The sequence below is a fragment of the Agelaius phoeniceus genome, chromosome 2 (assembly GCF_051311805.1).
Source record: "Agelaius phoeniceus isolate bAgePho1 chromosome 2, bAgePho1.hap1, whole genome shotgun sequence".
NCBI classification, from domain to species: domain Eukaryota; kingdom Metazoa; phylum Chordata; class Aves; order Passeriformes; family Icteridae; genus Agelaius; species Agelaius phoeniceus.
Window position 1 is genome coordinate 16,594,465 of NC_135266.1, and position 26,007 is coordinate 16,620,471.

The following is a 26,007-nucleotide window of genomic DNA, read 5'->3' on the forward strand; positions in this document are numbered from 1 at the left end:
TAATTGAGGTTAAACTATCTGCCACATCAAACTCTTCACATTTGGCCCCATCTTTAGGACCTAGAAACATCTGAAATAAATAAATCCATGTGTCATTTAACAGGGTCTGGGCTTAATTAGGATCATTCTGGATTTTATGGGAAAAGCTTTGTCCTGGCAGCTTTACATAGCTAGTCTATCACTTGCAAGGTTATCTGCTTTTTTTTTTCCTTTAGTACCTACATCAAAATACTTTTCCACACAGCTTTTCCATTTTTTTTTTTCCATCCTCCAACCAGCCGGATGACAACCCCTCCTTATCTCTGGCTGTCTTCCATGCTAAAATAAGAATGCCGTTGTTAGGCCGAGGGAGCTGCACCCTTCCACCTCCGTTCCCTCCCGCCGCACGCCGCTGGCTGCGCAGGAATGCCCCAGCTCCCATCTGCTGGGCATTTTCCTGCCACACTGCTGCAGTTTACCCTTCAGCTATAATTTCTATTTCTAAATCACACCAGGCCTCTCATGCCAGGCGTTCTGTAGCCTCGAGTGCCAGCCTGTGTCCTGAAGAGCTGGTGATCCCCAGCCCATCTCCAGCGGTGCTGCTTCCCTGGCTGGCCGGCACGAGGGCGAGCACGCAGCTCGAAGGATTCCATCAGCAGGAGGGAAGGACTGGATTAGAACAGGGCTGGGATCAGAGATTGATGAGTTGCTGTGAGGCTGCTAGGTCTGTAGGATTGGCTCCAGCAGCAGTGTTTGAATGTATCCCCTCGGAGCAGAGAGGTACCACCTACCTTCAGACTGCTGTGTGCAAGGCAGCTGGTGGAAAGTAAGGGGCTTGAGCTGGGGTCTGAACACACAGCCCTGTACAGATGAGACCTTGGCAGGTCAGGCAGAGATGAGGAGAGAGGGAAACATGGAATGATTTGCCCAAAGCTACACTGGCAGCTTGAGTCAGAAGCAGAAACGGGAGCCAGATTTAAAAAAAAATTAGTTCCTCATGCAGGAGATGAGCCAGCAGCCTTTGTTACATCTAAATGCATTTTTTCCCCTGTAATTCATACTGCTGCAGGCTCTGCAAAGTGAAGTAAAGCATTCTGAAGTTGTAGGGTGCTCAGTGTGACCTGCTGATTGCACATGCCAAGTCTGCTACATGACCAGCTCCATTCTCCAGTCCATGCCTACAATGCAATCTGTGCATGTTGCAAAAGCTTAACATTTGCTTCTTTTTTTTTGGTAGGAAGTGACCAGGACCCTGCAAAACCCATCACTGAGGTGATTTCCAGCCTGACCCAGATAGCTCTGGCTGCTGGATTGTCTCCAGAATTTAGTGTATACACAGGAACTCAGCAGCGCTCTCCAGTCAACTCAAAGAGTTATTCCCTCTTCAAATTTGGCTTCAGTCGTCTCTGAAGGTGAAAAAGACTTCAGCTTCCCCCATTGGAGCTCCTCATAGAAATACTATAAAATTCATCAAATATGCCAAGGACAAAATAGTGAGGATGCATTAATTGATCAGGTTGCTCTAGCAGAGGGGTGCAGGAGACCACCCTGCCTATCAGCAGCCTCCTCTGCTAGTTACTGTAGTTACATCTGATTAACCGGGGCCACTCACGGCGTCGTGAAATGGAAGGAAAGGCTTTTCAAATTTACATATTAAAAAAAACCAAACGGAGGTGCGCTGATTTCTGTCCTATGGAGTGTTTCAGACATAACATTAGTAATCAGTAGCGTATTTGCGAGGAAATTTTTACTTTGAATGCCAAGCCGATTTGCTAATGATAAATGACATGAAAGGTTACTTAGCAAAAGGAAAAACATTTCCTTATCAAGTTTGAACGGAAGATACCTGAAGAATTAATGGGCAACCAGATACTCTTTCCTCTTTAACAATACACTCTCATTAGACAATATGTATACTTTGAATCCCGCATTTGAATAATTTTTTCTTTCTAGAAAAATAATTCTGATGGAGAACGTGGGAGAAAACTACCATCAACAGCAGTAAATGAACCAAAGCTGAACCAATCTCTCAAAAAAGAGGTGTGTTGGGGTGAAATGAGAGAAGGAGAATAACTGCCCTGCAACTCCTGCCCAGAGCGCTTGCACCCCGCAGCATCCCCCCGGAGGGATGCAGAACTTCTGGAGCTCGACACTTCACCCTGGCATTCACCGCCACGTACGCCCGGACCGCTGCGACGCCGGCGCAATGACCCACGCCCCGCGACAGCCTCATCCAGAAAAAGCCATGAAGGGAGCCGCAGGTGACAGTCCCTGCGCCTGGCACACTCCGCCAGGAAGCCGGGCGACAGCGGGAGGGATTTCTGCCCCAACTTCGGAAGGGTAAATTCTCCTCCTGCTTCTCGCCTGTGACCGGCTACGCGAGGGACCCCAAATCATCCCATTACCGCCCATCTTGAAATCCATCCTGCACGTTTCTAATCTCCTTTCCGCGGAGCGCGGCCCGGGCGCCGATCGCCGCCGCGGCCGTGCCGAGCGCGCTGCGCCGCCCGTGGGGCCGGAGCCGCGGGGGGCGATGCGGGCTCCTCCCCGCGCACCCACGGCCGTGATTTTGGAGAAGTTGCGCAGGCAGGAGAAGGAGGAGGAAGGGCGGGGGTGGGGTGGGTGGCTCTGCTCGTGCGGTCACGGTCTCGCCCCGTCCCCTTCCCCTCCGCGCCCCCCCCACCGCCGCAGCCCCACTGCCGGGACAACCCGCACAAAGCCGCCGCCACCGGGATCGCGCTGCGCCCGCTCGGCGCCACCAGAAACAATAGTCACGGGCCGAAGCGGGGACCGCGGGGCCGCCGCCCTCCCCGCGGCACCGCAGCGCCCGGCCGCCGGTGGCAAGAAGGCTCGGGGGGGTGGGATTCCCGCAAAACGCCGCCGCCCGGCCAACCTGTCACCGCTCCACCCGCCCCGGGCTGTCGGTGCGCATCCGCTCCGCGGCACCTACCTCCGGTGGAGGGTGCGGCAGCCCCTAGCTGGGCTCCATGGGGCCGCAGCCGCCGCCCGCTCTGTCAAGCGCGGCCGCCGCCGCCGCCGCCGCCGCCAGGGACGCGCCGCCCTGCCCTGCCCGGTACCGCGTCCCGCTCCCCCCGCGCCGGGCGGGCCGGGGCGGGGCGAGCGCCGGGGGCGGGCCCGCCCAACCTGCGCCACGCCCGCCAGCGCCGCCCCCGCCCGCCCGGGGAGCGCCCGGAGCCGCGCCGGGAGCAGCGCCGGGAGCAGCGCCGAGCGCCGGGAGGATGCTGCGGCAGGCAGCGCCAGCCCCCTTCGTGCAGCGCTCGGGTTTTTGCTCCCTGCCTGCTTGAAGTTTTGACCTTGTCTCCTCTGCGTTTATCTCGGATTGACCACGAGTCTGACTTCCTGTTTTTCTTTATTCCCCCTCCAGCTCTTTGCCCTTTTTAATTCCTCCTCTCGCCCGCCCCCGCCTCCCCCCCTCGTCTTTTCCATCCTCACTTTCCCTTGTCCCCGTTTTCCCATCAGACTCTGAATATCCCAAGCCTCTTGACCTCCGTCTCTGGGCTTTAAAACGGTTTTGTCAAGGGCAAAAGAGTTTTTTGTAGGTTTCAAATCGCTATTAAGTGGCGCCAGCAGCTTATTGGAAGGTGCAGTGCATTAAACTAAATCCATGGCTAGTATTACATAATATGCCCTCGAATGTACATAAAAGATAATTGTAATTCCATCTGGATTTCTGTTGATATTAACAAACCGCTCAAGATTTCCTCTTGCGGTTTAATGGGCTTTTCAAAACCTTTGACTGGTGCTGGATCAATCAGATTATGACTTAAGAAAGGGTAAAGCACACACACTCATGACATCCTAGGAATTAGTGAAAGAAGAAAAAAAAAACTTAGTAGGTCATCTGCCTAATCCATCTTCCAAAAGAGATAGGAATGTCCCCCATACAATAATTTATGGGCATTTGTCTAGTTTTCTTTCAAATGCTCCAAATATGTGGCTTCCTCATTGCCCATAGGAATTTAGGTCAAGCTGCCTGAGAGGGAATTTTGTAGCATCTTGGGATTTAAAATCCACTACTGTTATTCCAAGGTGGTTTGTTTGGGTTTTTTTCCCCCAGACAGCAAAACTGTACAGTTGCAGTTGGTCATTTATTTCTTTCCCATCATCATGGAAGGATTTTGGCCATCACTTTCCCTAGGTTGAGAGCCCAGGGACATGCACAGCTGAGAAAATGTCAGCTTCATGCTCAGTGTGGCCAAAAGAGTGACTCAAATGTCAGGACTTGTTAGGAGAGCAATGAAGAGGAAAAGATTTTACACTGGAAAATGTGTGCTGGACCTGTGCTCTCAATACTGCTGGAATTCCAGTCTCACCTTCTCAAAAAGGACATAGCAGAGCTGTAAAAGATTCTGAGGAGGCCAGCAGTGATAATCCATGGCTTGAAAGGGTTTTGTAGTTAGGTGCATGCACACTGGCAGGAGGCCCCAGAGGGGAGATGTGAAGAGGTTCCTCAAATCTCGAGCAGCATGGAGAGGGTGGGCGGGGACTGGTGGCCCTGGCTTCCAGCACAAAAGGGAGAGGCCATTAACAGAGCACCTGACTGTACAGAGGTGATTCTTCATGCAAACACAGCTGTGGAGACCTTTGCCATCTGACAGCAGGCAGCTGATGTCATTTTGAGGGGGAAAATGAATAAATTAACAGGAGAGAAATCCACAGAGAACAACCAAATCACAGCTTGCTCAGAAAGGTCCCTGCACGACAAATGGCTCATGGCTGGGCTTGCTCTGTTTTTGCCCTTTCCCCTTGGTGTGTGTTGATAGTCACTGCTCACCTGCCAGCAGTGAATACATCTCTCAGATTTCATGTCACACCTGGGTTAGTTTTGTGCTCCCCACAGCTTTCCTAATGCCCTCACTGCATAGATTTGAGTAGTAAAAGGGATGAGTGGCTTTCAGTGGGAGAATGTCACTGCTGAACCAACTTGTGGCATATCATGGAGTTGGAATCATCAAAACCCACTGAAAAAAACATCATTATGCATTGAGTCAGAGAGAGTGCTGGTTGCAAAGAAGTTTCTGTCAGTTCTAAAATGTGACAGAAATAATCAAATCTAGCTGTGGCCTGGGGACAGTGACCTTAATTTAAAATCAATCAAAAATCCCTCTCTCAGTGGCAGCTGATTGTCCCGTGTGCTTTCAGACTGATGCCCTCCCAGGCCTGCCATTGTCAGTGCTATTATACAAGTGGGTAAGCATTGTGTTGTCTCCTTGTTTTCCCTCCTATCCATGTCTTTGAAGCTGAGATAGCATGGTCTCAAACTTCTCCACGTTTCTGGCAGAGGAATTTTTTCTGTGCATTAATTTATAAATCTGTACATGTATGCCTCAGTATGGCTGCTTTATCCATGCAGCTTTCTCCAGAAATCTGCTAGTTCAATATTGTATCTTGGTACAAGAAACTAGCTCTGGTGAGGTCAGCTGCCACACAGGAGGCAAACTACAGCAAGAATGAAAATGAAGGAGCCCAAATTATGTATGTGAATGACCTTGGTCAAGTGACTCATGGTCGTGATCTTTATAGGGACTGATCCCATAGGTTGTTTTCACACTGTTTGTGCAGGATCATGTAGTCAGGGGGATCAGAATACTCACCATTTGCCTTTGATGGTGCTCCACCTCCACCTAAATCTCAGCACAAATTCACGTATGTGTGCTCCTTAGCTCCCATATAATCAGTATTCTAAAGTTGGGTGTCTCAGGTAACTCTGGAGAGAGGATCTGCATGAACCTGGTGTATTGTCTGTGTTGACAAATGTGACATCTTCCCTTTTGCCAAGCATGTAAAGCAATCAGCAGTTGCATTCATCTCAGCCTATCACTTGATCACTCTTTGATCCCAGGATAGTACTATACAGTAGCAAAATTAATACTGCCAGGTGTGATTACTAACACAGCAATCCAGGATGCGTTGGAAGCTTTAAATTCTGCATAAGCAGCCACACTGCAAATGCTGGGTGGGGAGAACTGACAGACGAGTGCACACACACTGTCTGTTGGGAGCATTCAGAGCACAGCAAGAGCACTCATTGCACCTAAAATGGGGGTTCTGAGCAGATGCAAGATTCATAGTGACAGAAGTAATTTTCAGGTTTTCCTCGAGTAATATATAGGCAGTAGTAAGCCTGTGGCAAGTCCAAATTGAGTACTGAGCAGCTTTTAAATTGTTTAAGGCATTATCTATTATAAGGAAGTTTATAAAGCTCCATCTCCATTATTTGAGTTTTCACTAGGTCATAATCCACTTGACCCTCGTGGTTTATTTCATCACTATTGTCCCTCAGAGGAATTATAACCTTTACCATTACCACTTGCTAAATATATCACGAGGTTTTAGTGATATTGTCATAAATCACCAAGCTCAGCTTTGTTGCTTGTAATGTGACCATAGTACATACTGGTTTTGATGCAGTGATTGTCAGCCTGATCTAGTTGTTGTTCTTTAATTATTTTATAATGGGAGGACCGCATACTAGCAGATATGAATGTGTATTTGATTTCCTTTAACATTTAAAAATTGCCATTTTCTAAGGTGGTCTGAACTTCAAGTGCGGGCTTTTTAGGCAAAGTTTCTGCAATCAAACATGGAAAATACAAACTCGTGGATATTGAAATCAAACACAGTGACTTCAAGAACAGCATTCTCACAATTGTTTCTCTTTTCAATTAAATGTGTGAGCATTCATTAGAAATTGTATGTAATTTGATCTTGCTGAAAGCATTTAGTAAGAAGAACAAAGGTATCACACGTAGGCAAAGTTCATTACTATATGGGTTTTTAAAAGGATAAGCTATAGGGAAGCTGAAGATAACTGAGAATTTTGCATAACAGTAATGCATACAACTATGCTGCTTTTTACATTTCAATCTGTTTTCCAGCAGAAAGTTGGTCCCATGTCAGCCCCCCAAAAGTCTTAAAGAGAATTTGCCGTAGCAAAGATGTGCTACTGAAGCCAATCTTCAGTTGCACTTAAAGATCAGCTTGCATCAGAAGAAGCTGGCCTCAAAACTGTTTTGACAAGACCTACCTTGTTAGGCAGTAATTGGGATCCAGTCAAGCTGCTTCTGACTCCAAGAAGGATTAACCATTACTATAAATCAGGATCCAAAACTTCTTTGCAGCAGCACCTGCAGAAGAAGTCGATCTGTCTGACAGGATATTGTGGGGCAGGTCTGGGCATACAATACCCTGCCTGGTGATGTATGGCTAAACTCCTTGAACCAAAAATCTCTCATCTGATGAAACTGTGGAAATCTGTGTTTGGGGAGGAGGAGGAGTTATCTGTCTTTATTCTTAGACCCTTTCACTGTGGCAAATGGAAGAATAGGGGTGCACTTCAGCATATCCCCCCTACCACCAACCCACAGGCTGGTGTGGTTGTCCACAGTGTATTAATTTACATCTGAGTTAGTCACTCTTCAACCTTTATGGTCAGCCAGGAGAAATAAGCACTTTTAGGATGCAATTCATTTGACCTTTCTTAGACATGTACTTTAGGAATAGATAAATCACTCTCCCAAGTGTCAGTGTATCTCTGTTGACCACAAAAGGACCAGAGAGTGATTAGTTCAGAGGCAGGTGTCTATATTGCAGGCTGTCTACAGGCAAATCCCAGACAGATTTTTCTATAATGCTGCTCTTAAATTCTTTCACAAAGATTTTTATTTGAACATCACAAGTATATAAAATGACATATTTTTCTCCTTATTTTACACGTTTTTATTTTTGAGAAGCATTATGTTAGCAGAGCCTGCATGCTGTATCGGAGTTGATTATGTTGGTGCTCTGTTCAGAATTGTTTTCAGCTACCTACTGAGAAATTGGCAATTTTTGCACTATTTCACCCTGTGAGTTTCACCAAATATTTGTCTGATTTAATGTAAAGGTGGAAAAAGGGCACATTTTACACCAAGGGAATGAATACAGCATTAGAAATACCTCCCATCACAGTATGTGACCAGAAAGCAAAGATGAATACGTGCACTTTTTAAAAAATTTGATCACAGGGCAAGATTTTAAATGCTATTAGTAATGAAAAATCCACAGCAGTAAGAGTCACAGCACTGCCAATAAGCCCACTGAGCCCGTGTACAGTACATTGCAGAAAAGGCCCAAGGCTCAGATGTCTATCTCCATGTTCTTGTATTCCCAACAAGCAGTGAATAATGCATTAGTTTTGCTTCAAGCATCCTATTTTGAATATGCTTGAGCCAGAATTATTAGCTTTCATGTAGTGTATATTGTTAACAGAGGTCATGCTCTGCACCCATCTAGTGCTGTCTCCAGAAGTGCCCTGGCACAGCACACAGAAACGTTTTACTAAAAATTCTCAATGTTGGTTGTCAACATGAGGTCCCCTGAGATGTCCAAATTAAAAGTACTCCAGATCCAGCTGAAGTCACTGAGAATGTCCCTGCAAACACCACCTGTCTTTGGCTCAGGCTCAAAATATTTACAAAGCAGAAGGAGGGAAACTTATATTGCAGTGACCTGGGAGGACTCCTAATTTCTGTGCTCATATTGCTCTGTGGAGGGCAGCCCTTAGACCATCTGCCTCTGCTCAGGCACTCCAATGTGCTGGGCTGTGTTGAGAGCATCTGAAACTGTGCAAAAACAAGTAAATCCTTGGGGCTGCTCATCCCCCTGCCTCTCCTCACCTGGCCAAAGTGAGGAGAGCCTGAAGAGAGCCTTCCTCAAACCCTTAGGTCTTGATGAGGGCCACCAGTGACCCAGTACTGATGGTGACCCTGCTCATCTGCTGAAACTCGTGTGAGAAAGGGGTTGCACAGCCCAGTCCTGAGGTGAGGCCATGCTCTTGGTTGCTGTGAAGCTGTACCACTCTCCCCTTCAGCAGCTGTGGTGGTCTAAAAAGAGAATTAGAATTTTAGAGTTATAAAGAGAGCATTGTTTAAGATAAATGGTATCATTTGCAAAGGAGTAGGCGTTTACTCACACAGATGTGTACACACACACACACACACACACATGCACACATCCCTCAGTTAAGTTTCCACAGCTACCCTTAGTGCAACACAGCCAGCTGTTAAATCCAAAATAGCAACGAGTGCACATCATACGCCCTCTCTATTACCATTTGAAAGGGACAGTTCCTTGGGAGGATGGGAATTTGACAGGATATGAATATGTCTGAGACTCTATTAGGCACTAATTCAGCAGGACTGGCTGAATGAGATGAAGAAGCAATGAGGAGGAGAGAATCTCTTCAAATTTGAGCTGATTGGTAATTTTGATGAAAGCCCTTTAGTCTCATTCAGTGACTGTTAATTACCTCTGGAAATTAACAGTTATTTTTCTCTTCAGGAAATGTTGTTCACCTGCCAATATAGAAAGATTAATTAAATTCTTCCATGGATGAAGGTGAAAGTAGGGTCCTCGTGGTCAGTGCACATTTTGGCTGTAGATGCAGGGATATCATGACAAATTCCCTTTTGAAAAGAGCAGTCCAACTCTTTCCTCTTGTGTTTTCACAGGAAAGTTAGGTGTCCTTGTCCTTCTGGGGTAAGGCTGGCTTTCATGTGCTTTCACCAGGAAGGTCTGGATGTGGGAGAGCTGTGAAAAAAGGGAGGGAAATGACTAGGGTTAAACAGCCTGCAAGTAAATTAGGGGAAGCCTCTTGCAGCACTCAAGAAGAAATAATTAATATTGTGGACAAAGGTATTTCTGCTTTAATTGAAGGGAAACCCTCAGCTTAGACCCATCTATACAAAATATCACAAAAGTTAATTGCTTCCAAAAAGTGGTAACTTGAACCTCACATCCATAAGCTATGCCAGCTTCTCCTACCAGTTCTCATTATTTGATCTTGGCGCAGCCTCAAAAGCTGCTTTTGTCAGCACTAATGATGGTCCTTCCACTGCTCAAGAGTTTATTTCCAATATCCACTATTATGCCGTTCACTTCTGCTGCACAGAATTAAAAAAAAAAAGGAAAGAAAGAGTGAGGCAATATCCCAGGGAAGCTCCTGTGCAGGGCTGGTACAGGCTTTTGACTGAGCTCTTGATTTATAGCTATCAAACAAATATCTGGGCACAGTTGTTTAAAATCACAAAACATCATGAAAAGAAAGGAATGCTTTATTCCTCGATCTATTTTTTTTCTGATGGGAAGAACTTGCATTAGGTTTTAGTGATAGATTAAATAGATGGAAAGTCACATGGAAGCCCAGTGAGCAGAGAGATTTCAGGCTGCCTCTGTGAGGATCTCAGGGAGGAAATGAGGCAGCTGAGAAGAAGCTCAGCCTCAGGAAGAGGCAGAAAGGTCAAACAGACAGGCTTTCCAAACAGCAGCTGCAGTCACTGGGAGGCTCCAGAGCTGCTCCTGCTCTGCAGGGCGAGCCCAGCCGGCCCAGGAGCCGCTCCCACCCTCGGTGAGCCCAGGGCATCCCCAGGGGAGCCTGCCAGGAGCGTGGCAGCTCCCCTGGCGCAGGATGCCAGTCTGCATGCCAGCCTCCCCACCGGCAAAAGCTGCCCACCCCACCCCTCCGTCCTTCTGCGGGGTTTCTCTGGGTGCTGAACTGCAGACCTTCGGATGTCCAGGAAAATCCAGAATTTTGGGTCTTGTGCTGGTCCCAGGGGGGAATACTTTTCACACATTTTCCAGGATCAGCAACAGACCAGTGCAGCCATGAAAAATGCAACCTTTGCTTATCTGACTTGCTTTGATCAGAGGGGATCCTGCTTGACAGAGGCATGGGATACCATCCTGTGGGTTTATCCAGCAGCAGCATTGGATTGAAGGGTTACACTTTGAAGATTCTGTAATGGATGAAAGGCAAGTCTATTTTGGCACTTGACTCTTCCCTTTAGAAAGTGAATAAGAAATAATAGTCCATTGGCAAGTGTCACACTAGTTACAGATTTTACCCCTTGTCCACTTTAAAGTGTGTTTTAATGTCAATGTATGGAAGTGCAGCAAGAACCAGTATTTGTTACACTTTGCATGGGCTCTGTTAGAGGTTGCTGCCAACCAATGGTGGTATCTTTTGGATGTGATAAATTTGGAGATTAGTAACTTAGAGTCTGTTCAACTGAATCCATTGCTGGGGAAAATCATTGCAAATTGTGAAGACAGGCAGCAAGTAAGTAAAAGTGATTTAAATAGAGAAGCTGGGATGGAAAAGAGTAAGACACTCACATAGGAAACGTCTGTTCAGGGGCCAGTCTGGAAAAAACAAAGAGAAAGAAGAAATTCTTCTATACAGTCTAGCCAACCTAGATCCCTCTTTATAGCTTTTAAATAATGTCACACATGGAACAAATATATAATTTCCAAAGAAAAACATGGAAAGTCTCAGTTATGTTCTTATGAATGCTTTCTATTTCTTTCCCAGCTAAATAAATCTGTTTACCAAGTTGGACTCAATTCTGCAAGTCGCTTCTTCAAAAAACTACATTTTTTGACAAATTTGTTGTTCGCCAAAAACATTCTCCCAGCTTTAATAAAGAAACCCAAAACCAAACAACTAAAATTCAATGGATTGGAAAGAATCCAGTAGGCTTTGCTTCAGTCCTTGTAAAGCAGCAAGTAAACATTTTCTGCATGCTTTAGTAGAGTATATGACTTCTCAGTCCTCCACTGTCTTTGTGTAGAAGAAGGGAGTTAAGCACAAGGATGAATAACTGGTGAGATTTGTTTCATCTTCAGTTAAGAATGCAAGCTAGATCTTCAGCCTCTGGTACTGATATTAAACTGCCATGATTATAGTCACAAAACCTTTTTCCTATTCTATGGCATACAAATCCAAGTGTCCCAAAGGACATTAAAAGGTAAGTAAATAACTTCATGAATAAAAGAAATTAATGCTCATAAGTGACATAGAGAAAACTGAGGCTACCTGGAATAATTCTGTCCTAATTGAGCTTGCATTTAGCTTTTCTGCCTTCAATTAATCATGTCATAGCAAATAGAAACACAGAGGTGCTATGATAACAGCTCTCATGGTGAATGTGGTTTTCAGGGTGCTGAACTAAGAAGTGGTGTTTGACATCTAATGGCAAGTGAGAGAGAAAACATCTGTTAGACATGTTAGATGAGCAATGTCTCCAGTTCCTAAAAGATATTGGCTTGAATGCCATATTCTGAGACAGAGAGGAAGATACAGTGATATACATGTGATGGAAAGAAAGATATAGTGAGCCAATATTGGCACTGAACAAATGGTTCAGAGCTGAGGCAGACATGCACATGCACATGTGCTTCTTGCTGCACCTTTCTTCCTCCTGTCTAAAAGTGTTCACAATATTATTTGCAATATCACTTGTCTTAAAGCAGCCACCACACTCTCTTCCTACAAAACTCAGGGACTGTTGGCCCTCTCTGGCTGTTGGGATTTTGTGATAGCTCCTACAAGAGCAGTCAGTGCATGAGTAACACTGGGAGCCTGGCAGCCCATGTCACCATGATTCCACAAGACATTATTTTACGATGCAAACACATCCTGACCTCCAGAGCACTCGATATATCAAATGTGTAATGTATGCAGAAACAATCCAAATAAGGAAGAAGGTAAATAAATTTGTTATGATTTTAATGATATGCATTTTAAATGTCACTTTTGCTGAGCAATTAGGGTCTGAAGAGAGTGACCTTTGCACAGTGCTTAAATTGTCCTGAGGCACAGTACTCCTCCATGCATTTATTACTGCCTTGTGTGATGAAGTGTAGGTGGTACGATGCAAGTCCATCATTTGTGGGGGGATCTTTCTGGCTGAGACACAATAAAAGCAAGCTGGTGCAAACTTTTTGACATATAAATGCTGTGTGAGAAGCAAGGGATGTTATTTATTGAAATGCACTGCACATGGGTGTGTTTCAATACCCACATGCACAAATATGGGCTGGAAGGGTCTCTGTCTGAAGAGCAGAGAACAAAGGGGACCAAATCACCTGCCCAAAGTGTGGCATTCTGCCCTTGCCCTTGCTTCCCAGTGAGCAGTGTGGAGATGGGCCATGCTGTCTAGCTGGGTATCGGAGCAACATCATGTCCATACTCATCCCTACTGCTGGATTCTGCTACAAGCCAAACATCTTCCAGAGAGTGTAGCACACCATCTATTCTCAGGTGTATCCACCCTCTGAGTCATGTTTAAGATATTTTTGCTACTTACTTACACCAATAATAGATGTTTTAGGCACTAGCATGTAGGCCCATGCTAATGGTTTTTCACTAGCAGTTTCATAGGCAGTGTTTTAGGCAGAGGAGTGATCCCAAGGTAAAACAGTCCCTGTGGGGTAGCTGCCACTGTAAAGGGAACACAAAGCCATAGACAGCTGCTCCTACTTCCTGTGGATTTGCTGGTGGTGAGGAGAGCTCCTGTGTGGGAGCTACCTACACCCTAGGTCTAAGGCTATAAAGTATTAGCTTTGCAGCTGAGGCATTTTAGTATGTGACAAAATGCAAGTGCAAGTAGGAGATATTAAAATAAAGGACTCTGTTTTGGCAAGCAAGAACATTACAATAATGTAGCAATGGGCAAGGTCTACCTTCCAAATGTGCCTTTGGGAGCTCTGGACACTGTGTGGCATCTGTTAGTTCAAAAACAGTGTGATGCATCACCAGAATAAGCAGCAGCTTATACAGAGCCATTTTTCTCTCTCTTCAGTATCTTTCCATTAGTATTGGTAACAAATTGGTATTTCTCTGGTGGACGCTGCCAGGGTTGCAGGTCCAATAGAGGTGGGGAAGAGTGTCAAGAGGACTGATGGTTCTGCTTCATCAGGGATGTCCCTTTGCAAACTGGAAGGCCAACTCTAGCAAGGGATATTCATAAAACCTCCATATCTAATCAATTCTTGGTTTTATTGCTACCAAGGCTGTCAAGCACTGGGCAGATGGCTAATATTTTCTTTCACTATCAGGCTCTCTGTTGGATTCAGACCAACGATGTAAATATAAACAGCCCTGGCTCTTGGTCACTAAAGCCTCCTGCCATCAGCCCTCCCAGAGAGATATTATTTAAATGAACCAGGAAAGTGGGTATCACTGAGTAAAACAAACCAATTAGCCACACAAACTGGAGAACGGATTTCTTTAACCGAGTTCTCAATTTTGCCATCACTAACTCACATCCAAGGGGATTCAGTTCCATGTTTACTGCATGCCTGGTGCTCTGTGGCTGTGCAGGGCAAGAGAGGTGTTGGAGTATTTAGGATAGTGTGTGTTTTAGGCCATCTGGCATGTTCGAGCCACATATGGAGCTTCTGCCACATTGAAATATTGAACAATTGGAGCCCAAACCTGGTGGTCTTTCCAAGCCTAGCTGTATTGCCATGATGTGAGTCCATCTCTGGGGCCAATTCCAGTGAGTCCAGGGAAAATTCAAATGATTCATTAACAGCTGAATAATGCTTTGTGCCACTTCTTTCCAGTGTGCCCATATGTTTGATTTGCTGCCATCAGTTCTGCAGTGTCCTTCCATTCCCCAGCTCTGATGCATTCAGCCTGTGACCACAGAGCACTAAAGCCTGGTACAGCCTGTGTGGACACATGTGTGGAGGTGTCTGTCACTGCTTTCCCACGGGGGAGAGTCACTTGAGGGACACGGTCATTCATGTCCTCCTTACCTGTCCTGCCCATGGAAAAGAAGGACTGAAGTAGCACTGATCCAAACCCACCATGGAGGAGCACTCGTGGCCACACACCAGCTGAGCACCCAGTTCCCAAGGGACACCAGCCCCTGCCATCATCCCACTCTGGACACAGAGCATTTCCAATGCAGCATCCATCTGCCCTGCCTCATTACGTGTTCCTCCACATCCTTGAGACTGATCCTTCTTGAGCAGCATCAGCATTAACCTTGATCCATTTGTGTTTGACCTTCTCATGGCAGTGGAAATGCCATTGGAGTCTACAATACATGGGAAGACCCTGTCAGGAACCCTCAGGAACCCTACTGTGTATTTATTTCCAGTCACAGAGTAGAAAAGGGGAATATAACAGAGTAGTTGATGAATGTTTCAAGCCTCAATATTGGTACATTCTAGGCTTAATTGTTTAAAAAATGAGTTTCTGGAAAATCTGCTCCAGAGTGGAGAGACCTTATGACATCTTCTTTCCATGATGGAAGGGAGACCTTAAATCAGAGAAATGTGTAGTATTGGCTGTCAAAATAGTTCCTCTAATCTGCAGCAGCATGATTCATCTCTAGAACATTTGTAGGTAAGCACCAGTCCTGTATATTACTGGAGAGGTATTTAGGTTTCATGTCTTTCAAAAGCATTTTTGCTTGCTTGTTTGCAAATTCACATGTCTCAGATCTTTCCTTTTGTATTTTTTGGTTGGTTTGGTATAGCAAATGGAAGTGCATAGGGATGGAACAGTGTTGGCATTGTTCTGGCTCTTACTGAATCTTGGAGCCAGTGTGCACCTATTGTGGAGCAGTGGCTTCAGACAGCAGGGAGGGTAAAAGCTTCTACAGATTTCTGGATCATGCATTGAAATTTATTCTGGAATATTATCATGGATTAGTTTAATGCTGCTGTAGAAAAACTGTATTTCAATGACCTCTGAAAAGAGAAAAGAATAGTTCATAGGGCATAAATGAGCAAGGAGACTGCTAAAAAAGAAAGTATGCAAATTATATAGAAAGATATTCAATACTCTAATTTAAAATATTGAGTATGGAAAAGGAGTCTAGTCGGGGGGGATGTAGGGGAAGTTCTCATGCAATTATGCAAGGATATCCATGTTTTACATTTATAGTGTTCCATGGACTATCTGGAATTCAGCCTATGCTGCCTTTCAGAGGTAAAATAAATAGAGGCAAAATAAATCGAGTGAATACAATTAAACAAGGTTAACTTGCATTTAGACTTGTGAGAGCCTGGTATTTGCTTCATTTTTGGCCAGAAATTTCTAAAAGCATAGGATTTTTAATTAAAAAAAAAAAAAAAAAAGCCAGACAGAGAATCTTTCTTCCCCCCTCTGGTGATTTTTCTCAACCACTTGTGCTTTCGCTGTGCTGCTGGAGTAGCTGGGAGACAATTGGAGGTTATTTTTAGACTGACTCACTCTGTAAAGCTGACATTTGTAGGTTAGGCGTACCAGTCGCCGACTGCTTCTTCTTCTGCATCTTCCTTAAATATTCCCCTTCTAAACAGTTGGACATCCTCCTCCTCCTTCCCCAGTCTTTCCCCATAAGTATCAAAGTACTAAACCCACATTCTGTCTGTCAACATTTTCTGTGGAGCCGAGTTAAATGCAGCATTTAGGAGGCACAGTCAGCTCACGTCCTCTCACGCAGCTGGAAAAACACAACACGAAGCAGAGCTTCTGCACCTCAAATCTGCTGCTAATGGAGCACAGCATGCTGAGCATCCCTCTAAAGCTCAGAGGAGGACCAGGACATGGACCATGCCTCAAGGGTGGATTCACATCCTGGGGATCCCCATAAGACCCACTTCAACACATTTTCTCTGCTTCCCGTCCTCCCAAGAGGAATTTGGCTCTGCACATCCTATGTCCCCAGAGAAGGGGATGCCCAGGAGCACCATGCAATGTGACCTTCATTTCTAGGGGTTGCCTTTTGACATCCTTGTCCACTGAAGCTGGAGAAAATGAGCTGTGTTTAAAAGTAAAACTGCTGGTGTGTTTTGCCTCTGAGGAATTATCTGAATGTGGGCGTGCAGGCAGCAGCCCACGGGAGCTGGGGTGCAAATCCCTGGGATGGATTGTCACCAATTCAAGGAGCTGAAGATTCCCTGGTGTGTAAGAGATTCCATATTGCAGTTATTCATTGCTCCTAAGCCATAGCATTTAGCAGCATGGCAAATCTAAATCGCTGAGCTTTAAACTCTGAACTCTTTCAATCTGCTGGAGTTTATGGAAACACAAAGACTTTCTAAGCCCAAGGAGGAAAGATGGTTGGTAAAATAGGAATTCAACAGCAGATTAGATTATGAAACTGCCATTAACCTACTCTATATTATAATCTCAAATCCTTCTAATATATTTTCCATGCAGCAGTACAAACATCATTTTCCACTTAAATTAAGGCTGAGCAGAAATCCTTTTTCCGGTGAACCTCTTTCTTTTCCTGATGCTTTCTTTTTTAATGAATATCTTCTTGTAAATGGCAGTTTAAATAAATCCAGGCATGTAATCTTTTAGGACAAAACCCATTTTTTTCAGTAGAGACCTCTTGTGGGCCTCATGCCAGGTGAAACCTAGTGTGCAGTCTAGTGAAATCCAGCCTTGGGCATCTTGTGAAGGCAGACCTCTGCTGCTCTGCTCAGGGCAATGCTCCTGCTGGGGTTTATGAGCACAGGGCTGACCACAGACCCTGCTCATGCCGAGTCACCAGGACCATATCACCCTTTTCTGCTGTTGTAATGCATATTCCCACCATGGTCCATTCAGGAAAACCCTGAAATCTGCTTCCAAAGAGCAGGCTGGGGGCAGACAAAACGCATTGCTGTGGATCCACACCTCCTTCCATGTAACCCAACTGCATGAGAGCTTTATCAGAGACAAGTGCTATTCCCATGTCAGTAAAGGGGGAAGTGGGAGCATGACCCAAACAAGGGTGTCTGGAGGAAGGGCTGCTGGTTGACCAGAGCAGTTCAGCAAGGCAAGGACATCACTGAGGTTTAAGTAGTCTTTGGAGGAAGGCATGGCTGAGTGGGGACAACCTAAATCAAAAAAACCCCACCTCATAAGGTTCTTATTTTCTTAGCTCTGTACCTTCTTCAGAAATGAGGTCAAATAAAAATGCTATTACACTCTCTCTGTTTAATGAGATTTCAAAAGCCCCTGCAATATAGTTCTCTTGGTTGACACAGGAGAGCACTGTGAGGGAAGCAGTTCATCACCCAGGTTGGTCAGAGTGCCTTGGTTCATGCTTGTAGAAGCCCAGGGTTGTTGCAGCTCTGCCAGTTTGGAAATATTCTGTCTCAGGAAGCAGCTCTGTGCTGAAGCCTGGGAGCTTCTCCTGCTCTGGTGAACACTGGAGAGGTAACCTGAGCCCAGTGGTGGGAGTAGTGCTGTCTCTGTTCATTTCTCCAGCAGTAAGCAGGATTCTGCCTGTATTTAATAAATGTACACCTGTTCTTTTATTTCCCAGAAGTGTTCCCCATGGTGCTAGAGACCCCACGAGAGCACAAACCTCTCCCTACAGTAGCAAAATAATATCATGAAGGTCATGTTGGTAAGGTCCCTCTCTCACATCACTACCACTGGTTGCCCAGAGACAAACCTCCTGAAAATTCAGATGCTAAAAGCAGCTAAATGAAAATCAAAAGCGGGAATTAAGAAGGAAGGAAATGTGTTAACTAGTTAATTAACTGATTGATGTTACTTTGTTGGTTCTTACTCTGCAGTCAGCACTGGTTCATTGAAATGTGCTTTCAAGAGAAATGATGCTAATTAAAGTATGTGACAGAGTGGCCCAGGTAATAATTAGAGGGGGATGAAGTGACCATTCATTAGAATTTTTTTTTGTCAGGCCTGCAGATAATTTGTATTTTTGTTTTTCTGCCCAAACCTTGGGCTACCTGGAAAGATCTTCACTAAATGTAATGTCCAGATCCCCCCGGCTTAAAAAGCAGCAGAAATCTGAGATACAACCAGCATTCATTTTCTATTATGCAAATACAGCTTCACAGTATGACACATCTGTAAAGCTTCATTTGGTTCCCCCCTGGCACAGTAAGCATCTGCAGCTTTAATGTCTTTGATATACTGTTTTTGATTAGATTAAAGATGATATTTATAGTAATTTCAGTAATGTCATTAGCTGTCACTGGAGTATCCTCCAACATTTTGTTTCCTCCATATGTTTTGCAGAAGGGATAATGAAATTTGACTGTCCTGCAGCTTGTGTATAATAGCCTTGTTGGGAGCAGGGTTCCATAGGATCAGGCACTACTCTCCCAGTGAAAATGCTGGTGATCTGGTGTGCTCTGTGAGCTGCGCATGGCAGTCCTGGCCTCTGCCTCCCCTGTGTCCTTCCTTCCCCATCCTCCAGAGATAAGGTCCCCTTTCCCGTGGCTTGGCTGAAAATGCACTTCTTGTCTGTGGAGTCAGGTCAGGAGGGACAGATGGAAGGATGGACAGGGGGGAGGGTAAGACATGAGGAGTCACTACAGATCACCATTATATTTAGCAGAGAGGAAAATCCTGGGGAATATGACGACAAGCAATAAATACCTTTGGTTTAAGAGTTTAAACAAAGGTGGGGAGTTATTTATAGAAGGACAGTGAGTGTTGGCCAAAAGTCAGGGAAAGGAAAACAGTTGAGACTCTTTTTTGGCGTAGGGACAGTAACTGGTATGTAGCAGAGTTGCCAAGATCAGAGGGGCTGAGGCATGTTTGTGGCCATGCAGGATGAGAATGGCCATGGGTTGGGGTTATGTGGTGACAGTCCTGAGGGTGGGAGAGAGAAGCTGGACATGCAACCAAGTGATTTGCTCTTCTATTTCTGATCCCCAGCCTCCTTCTGCAGAGCACAGATGCAGCTCTCCAAAGGCACTCCCACATGGCTCTGTGTAGTTATTTGTGGGAATAAACACTCCAGGTTTGGGATTGTTCTAGATTCACTTTCCTAAAGTCCAAAATACACTGTGTTACTTGAAAAAGTAATGCACTGGCATTTATGGTGAGCAGTGGGCACACTGGAGGTAAACTGTTATTGAAGAATTCCACATATAAACATTAGCTCCCCAAGAGGTGGTTATTGAAAGTATATGTGTGAGTGACTTTGTTTAAGCAAAAGAAGATGGCTTGACTTTGCATTAATCTTTAAGATTAATGGTGCTGAAAAAAAAATAAAATTAAGAAATTCCAGAAATATATCCCAAAAGCATTTAGAGGGACACAAAGAAATAGATAATTTGGAGTGTTGTGCATGCTGAAGGTCTGACCCACTGTAACATCACCATAGGCAGAGGGATCCAGGCCCTGTGGAGAGGGCTGTGGAGAATGTGAAGGGGAGAGGTCTCACTGGTCTCTGGAGCATCCATGTGCCAGGTCCTGGGAGCAGCAGGGATACACACAGCCCAGTAGCCTTCCCTGGTCAGCTGGAGATGATGGAGATGTCACCTGCTGGCAGCTGCAGTTGATCTGAGCATGGTGCCCTGAACCATCCCAGGGTGCTGTCACCTTGATCAGCTTAGCACCAAAAGAAGAGACATTTTAATTCAGAACTTGCTGTGCCCCACAGTCTAAGGCAAGTTTTGCCCCTAATGTGAACAGATGAAGTCACTGCTGGCTTAAAGGGGCATGGCAGGAGCACATCATGAGGGGATACCAACCACAGCAGTGGGTCTGACCCTCATGTTCAGCCAGTGTGCTGCTCTGAGCTGAGAGCAATACTCTGGCCATAATAACCTTGGTTTGGTCCCTTTTAGCCAAGGAGGAGAGGCTTGACAGGTGACTGTAACACAGGTTCTTCAAGCCAATTGTCTTTCTCTGGTTTCATACTAGCTTAAGCTGAGAGCAAATGATTGTCTCATTGGTCTAATCAGAGCTAGAAAGTCCTTTCAAGCAGCAGTTCCCTTGGGAACAGCATATATGCTGCAATCAAACTGTTTTTCACCACTAGATCTTTTTACAAAGGTAATAGGGCAAACAGCGATTTTTTTTTTTTTTTTGCAAATGCATTTTGCATTTATGACAATGAAAATATATTGGGAACTGTTAAATACAGCTGTTTAGGTTTCTGAAAAACAATCCTTCCTTACAAATTCTGGTTCAAAAGATACGTGAATCGTGCTTATATATTTTCATATGTAGTCATAGGCATGTGAAATATATTCATATCAGTATATTTGAAGATACACTTGTATTTTGCATATAGCCATTCCATTAACATTGTGAATATTTTCATTTATGACCAAAGTCAGTTTGTAGGGACTGTAGTAATCCATATATTTATACAAGATGTGCGGGTACATCTGTAGTTCTGTCTCCTGTGCTGCTGGCTTCCCCCTTGCACTCATCCTTTTAAACCTCCCAGGCACTTTCTACTCCTTCTTTTATTAATTTTTACCATTGAATCACCATCCCAGTTTCATCCAGCTCTGGTTTACCCTGGTTCAGAAGTTCCTTTCACTGGCCCACACACCTCTACCCTGGGCAAGCACCTTCCTTCAGTGGGTCAGCCTGGGCCATGTGGGGCTTTCAGCCCAACACACCTCAGAAAATGTGCCCACCTCTGATTAGCCCATGGCCACCTCACATTCTCCTGCATTCCCACCACACAGGGAGAGCATGAGCTCTTCACACTGAAGATCAGGGCTTTGAAAGGAGAAATGTTGATTGTTTTCAGATCCTTCAGTTCTCCATCCTGATTAACGTCTCATATGGAAGAAGTTTATGTAAAGCTGATGTTCACAGGCTCTGCATTATGCAATATCATTCCCTGCTAAGCACTTCTTGTCAACACCTATAGTCTGTTTCTTTGTTGGACTCATGGTGAAAATTGTTGAAACTTGTGTTTTAATGTTCCTTCTCCTATTATTTATAATATAGTGACTTACAAGTGACAACTAACCAAAACAGTTCTTGGTAGATATTTAATTTTCTGTATATTTTGAGCATGAAGTTTTTATCTTTTTAAAGAAGAGGATGCTTAGGTTAACAATCTCAAAATGTAATTAAAACATAAAAAAAGAAAATTTTATAGCTGCCCTCCAGATGTTCTAAAGATTTCCTGTAGGGTAAAAAAGAAGTGATCTGTTTCTGAAGTCCTCACACCTTTCAGCAATATTCACTGTCTCAAGCTGCCAGAATTTACTGTCTGCTGAAGATAGACATTTTTGAGAAGAATAAGGAGATGATCCCTTTAACCTCATCTGTTACAGCCCCTAGAGGTTATGAGCCAGTGTCCCAGCCAGACAAGATGTTCTCAGTTGCATGAGCTTTGTCTGCTATCAGTCACCCTCATCTTCCCACCCCTCATGCTCCTCAGCAGCACTGTGTCACAGGCTGATTTGTGACTGTCCCTTCAGCAAGGCCACCCCACATCTCCCCACCTGTTGGGTAGCCTGTGGTGCATGAGGAAATCCCAGGCTGGACTCCCTGGAAGAGGCTGCTGTCACCATCACATTTTCTGGAAAAATCCCTTTGCCAGGATTTTTCTCCTGGGAAACTGAGAAGCCTCAGAGAAAAAGGAAAACAATATTATCTCATTTGCTTCTCCTGTGTTTTTTCTGCTTTGGAATGTGGTTGGAGATTGTTTTTCCAACATGTGAATTGTTTTTAACTTAATGACCAGTCATGGTGAGGCTGTGTTGGGACTCTGGAAGGAATCAAAAGTTTTTCTTTATTATCTTTTAGCCTTCTGTCTGTATCCTTTCTCTATTCTTTAGTACAGTTTTAGTATAACATTCTTTAATATAATGTAGTAACATAAAATAATAAATTTGCCTTCTGGAGTCAGATTCATCATTTCCTTCCTTCAGTTGGGGTCTCAGAAAATACAAGGGCTGCCACCCACCATCAGCTCCTGTCTCCGTTTGAGGTCGGTCTGTCCTTCCTTCACAGCCCTTTGAGCAGCAGGGCAGTGCTGGCTGCCTGCCTGCCCCCAGTCTTCTCAGCAGACTCACCAGAGCACCACAGTTCCAGGGTTGCCTTTTATTTACCCCTCAACAGGGTAAAACCAAGCTTTTTAGGCAGAATCAATTGCTTTTGCAAGGTCTGATGTATCCACACCAGCCTGCTCCCTGCAGGATCATAGAATCAATGGCTTGGGTTGGACCTTACAGATCACCTAGGTTCAAACTCCCTGCCATGGGCAGGAACATCTTCCACTAGACCAGGTTTCTCAGAGCCCCATCCAACCTGGCCTTGAACACTTCCAGGGATGGGGCATGCAGATTCTCCTAGCATCCCATGCCAGTGCCTTGCTGCTCCCAAAGTGCAGCCAAGGGCTTTTGCAGCCTGTGAATCATAACAAGAAAACCTGCCAGGAACAGTCTCAATCCCAGCTTGTGCCCACCCCATTGTCTCTACCAGAGCTGCTCAGGAACCAGGATTTTGCCATTCTGCAATTTGCAGTGCAGGGGGAGGCAGCAGTCCTGAGCCCCCCATCAGGGAGAGTTGCATCCTGCAGTGTCCCTCAAAATCCAGCACCCCTCCAAAATAAATTGCAGAGCTACCAAGACAACATGTTTTGGTGTGTTTAATTTCCTTTTTGTTTTCACTCACACCAAAGGATTTTTGTGTATGAAAACAGCAAAATATATCAAAATTACCTGAGATGAAATTGAGCAGGAAAGGAAGATTACAATATTTTCTCATCTCACCAATATTGGTAGCAACCCTAGCCCACAAAATATTTAGCTGAAACTACATTTTCCCAGAGAACTATTTGGTCTAAAGAACGTTTTGCACATTTTTCCCCAGCTGTTAGTTTAGTTTTGGTTGTTTTTTTTTTATCTCAGTCCTGATGAGCATGTATGTGTTTGGGATGATAATGATTTTGGGATGAGCTCCTCAGCTCACATAGGAGCATGTATGTGTTTGGGATGATAATGATTTTGGGATGAGCTCCTCAGCTCACATAGGAGCATGTATGTGTTTGGGATGATAATGATTTTGGGATGAGCTCCTCAGCTCACATAGGAGCATGTATGTGTTTGGGATGATAATGATTTTGGGATGGGCTCCTCAGCTCACATAGGAGCATGTATGTGTTTGGGATGATAATGATTTTGGGATGAGCTCCTCAGCTCACATAGGAGCATGTATGTGTTTGGGGTGATAATGATTTTGGGATGAGCTCCTCAGCTCACATAGGAGCATGTATGTGTTTGGGATGATAATGATTTTGGGATGAGCTCCTCAGCTCACATAGGAGCATGTATGTGTTTGGGATGATAATGATTTAGGGATGAGCTCCTCAGCTGCCTGATGCGGCCGGCAAATGAGGAGCTGGGTTTGCCCCTCGTGGTGATGCCGCTGTCAGGATGTCAGGATGCTCTCAGCCTTCTTCCCCCGCCCCAGCCCATTTGGGAGCATCGCCCCAAACCCCCGCCCTGCAGAGGCTCCGCAGCTTCTCCGCTCATCGGGATCATCCAAAATCACACCTGGGGGAGGAGAGAGGGGGCTGTGCTGCGGGAAGCGCTGGTGCCTGCGCAGCTTTGGCTCGTTCTGGAGTTACCCTCTCTGCTTGGGCATCCTCCTCCTCCGCAAACCGGGGAATAACAACGCACCTCAGAGGGGCGGCGGGGTGAGGATCAACCGCGATGCCACTTTGGAGCGCCATAGACATGCCAAATATTATAATCATCCTAAAGGCGAGGCTGGGATAATCCACCTATTTTGGAATCCTATTTTACTTCATCTGTTTTAATTAATAAATTTAATTTTGCATTATTAGGGAAAACAAGGATAAAAAATAGAGCCTGCATATGCTTTATTACAAATTATTGTTATCAGCTGCCCCGCAGGACTCCAGTCAGCACTAAATATGAACAATGGTTAAATTACAGGGGTCAGGGAATGAGCACAATCAAAATGCAAACACTTTTCTTCTACGTGAGATGGGCAGGGGAAAAAAAAAGGGAGAATCCTTGGAACCTCCTTGGAGCCACTAGGACTGCGGAGAAGCATACCAAGTAAACTGTAAAACTGATTACTGGGCTCAAAAAGGCTAACATGCAATTTGTGTTCTTTTTATGTAGATTAAATGCATTCACTGCAGTTCATAGAGCTTAGATACTCAGCAGGGATTCAGAGGGCTGGGTATCAGTCAACCACAGCCAGCCACTAAACCACAGGGCAAATTCTGCTATTGTACATTAGAATAGTCACTTAATCTATCTTAATGGGTGAAAACCCCATGGGACAAATGTATATTAAAATCAGAAAGTTAGTTGTAATGTTTGAGGAAAGTAGCTTTTTTTTGAGATAACACTGTAAAACATTATTAATGAGTCTGAAATCTTCTTGAACATCTTTATGTTTAGCTTTTGAAAATACAGCTGCCCATCAGCCCAGCTCTGTGGACTGGGAGGAAACCCAAAGGCATGAGACATGCACCAAAGGGCTGTGCCTAGAATAAACCAGGGAGGAATCAAACAGGATTTCCTTTGGGTAGCTGCTGTCTCATGGGTTTCTCTTGAGAACATAAAACATGCCAAACATGAAAGTCTGGAGACACAGCTACCAGAACATTGGTGCTGTAAACAATAGTAGTGCCACCTTTCAGAAAATAACTCCAATAAAGGTAATTTTTTTTTTTTTTTTTTTTTTTTTTTTTTTTTTTTTTTTTTTTTTTGCAGGGCAGTAGAGCAGAGAAAGCCCAGCCTTCTGTCTGCCTTCTTTCAAGAACTCTGGGTTACTGGAAACTGAGAAGAAATAACACAACCTTATCCTCTGCTTGAAAAGGTTCCTATTTATTTTGCTTGTGTCTGGGCTCTCCTTGACCCCTTCTATCTTACACTCCCCCTACAGAAGGTTTTCTCCCCCCTGCTATTTATATCCCATTTAGAGGTAATTGGGGCTGCCTGCCATCATGGCTCAGAAATAATTACTTTGCCATAATTAGTCTTAAATGAGGGTTTTTACACCTGTGCTGAGGATGGCTGATCAAAACACTGGCATTCCTACATGTGGACCCTGAAATGGTGCTATGGGCAAGGACCTCAGCTCCCATGTAAAACCCCAGGGGTACAGACTGGAGGGAGATGCTTTAACAGTCATCCATCAACATTATTTTGGAAACTACTTGGTGAAAAACCCTTCTAAAGCCTACAATGTCCATTTCACTCAACTGGACACAGGATGAGGTCTTCACCAGCTGTCTCAGCTGCCTGGTTACCAGCTGCACATGGATGCTGCAGCAGGAGAGCCATTTTTGAGCAGAAACTGCCTTATGGTAAACCTGTGCTCCAGAAGTACAATGTGAGTTGATTGGTTTGTGAACTAGAAGTGGTGGTGTGAGATCTGAGGACACACTGGGAACTAATGTCATATCCTGGCTCATTCTGTTAATCAGACATTTGCAGTAGCCTCCAAAAAATGCATTCCTGTTGGCTGGAATGAGG

The 26,007-nt window shown here is 44.9% G+C and overlaps 1 protein-coding gene and 1 long non-coding RNA gene across 3 annotated transcripts in view; one reads left to right on the top strand and one right to left on the bottom strand.

The window, feature by feature from the left end:
* The window catches only part of RAI2 (retinoic acid induced 2), a 43,519-nt gene extending 40,411 nt beyond the window's left edge, over positions 1–3,108 (bottom strand). The window contains exon 1 of one of the 2 annotated variants that reach the window (XM_054654810.2): positions 2,930–3,108. The gene's annotated coding sequence lies outside the window, so the exon portion shown is untranslated. Of the gene's footprint in view, positions 1–2,384; positions 2,534–2,929 lie in introns of those variants that run through there. The other variant, XM_077172784.1, reaches the window with a different exon arrangement.
* Positions 1,853–25,332, top strand: LOC129134988 (uncharacterized). The gene is made up of 2 exons (XR_008536252.2): positions 1,853–2,319; positions 25,243–25,332. It is a non-coding gene; the product is annotated as an uncharacterized LOC129134988 (long non-coding RNA).
* Positions 25,333–26,007: the final 675 nt, after the last annotated feature.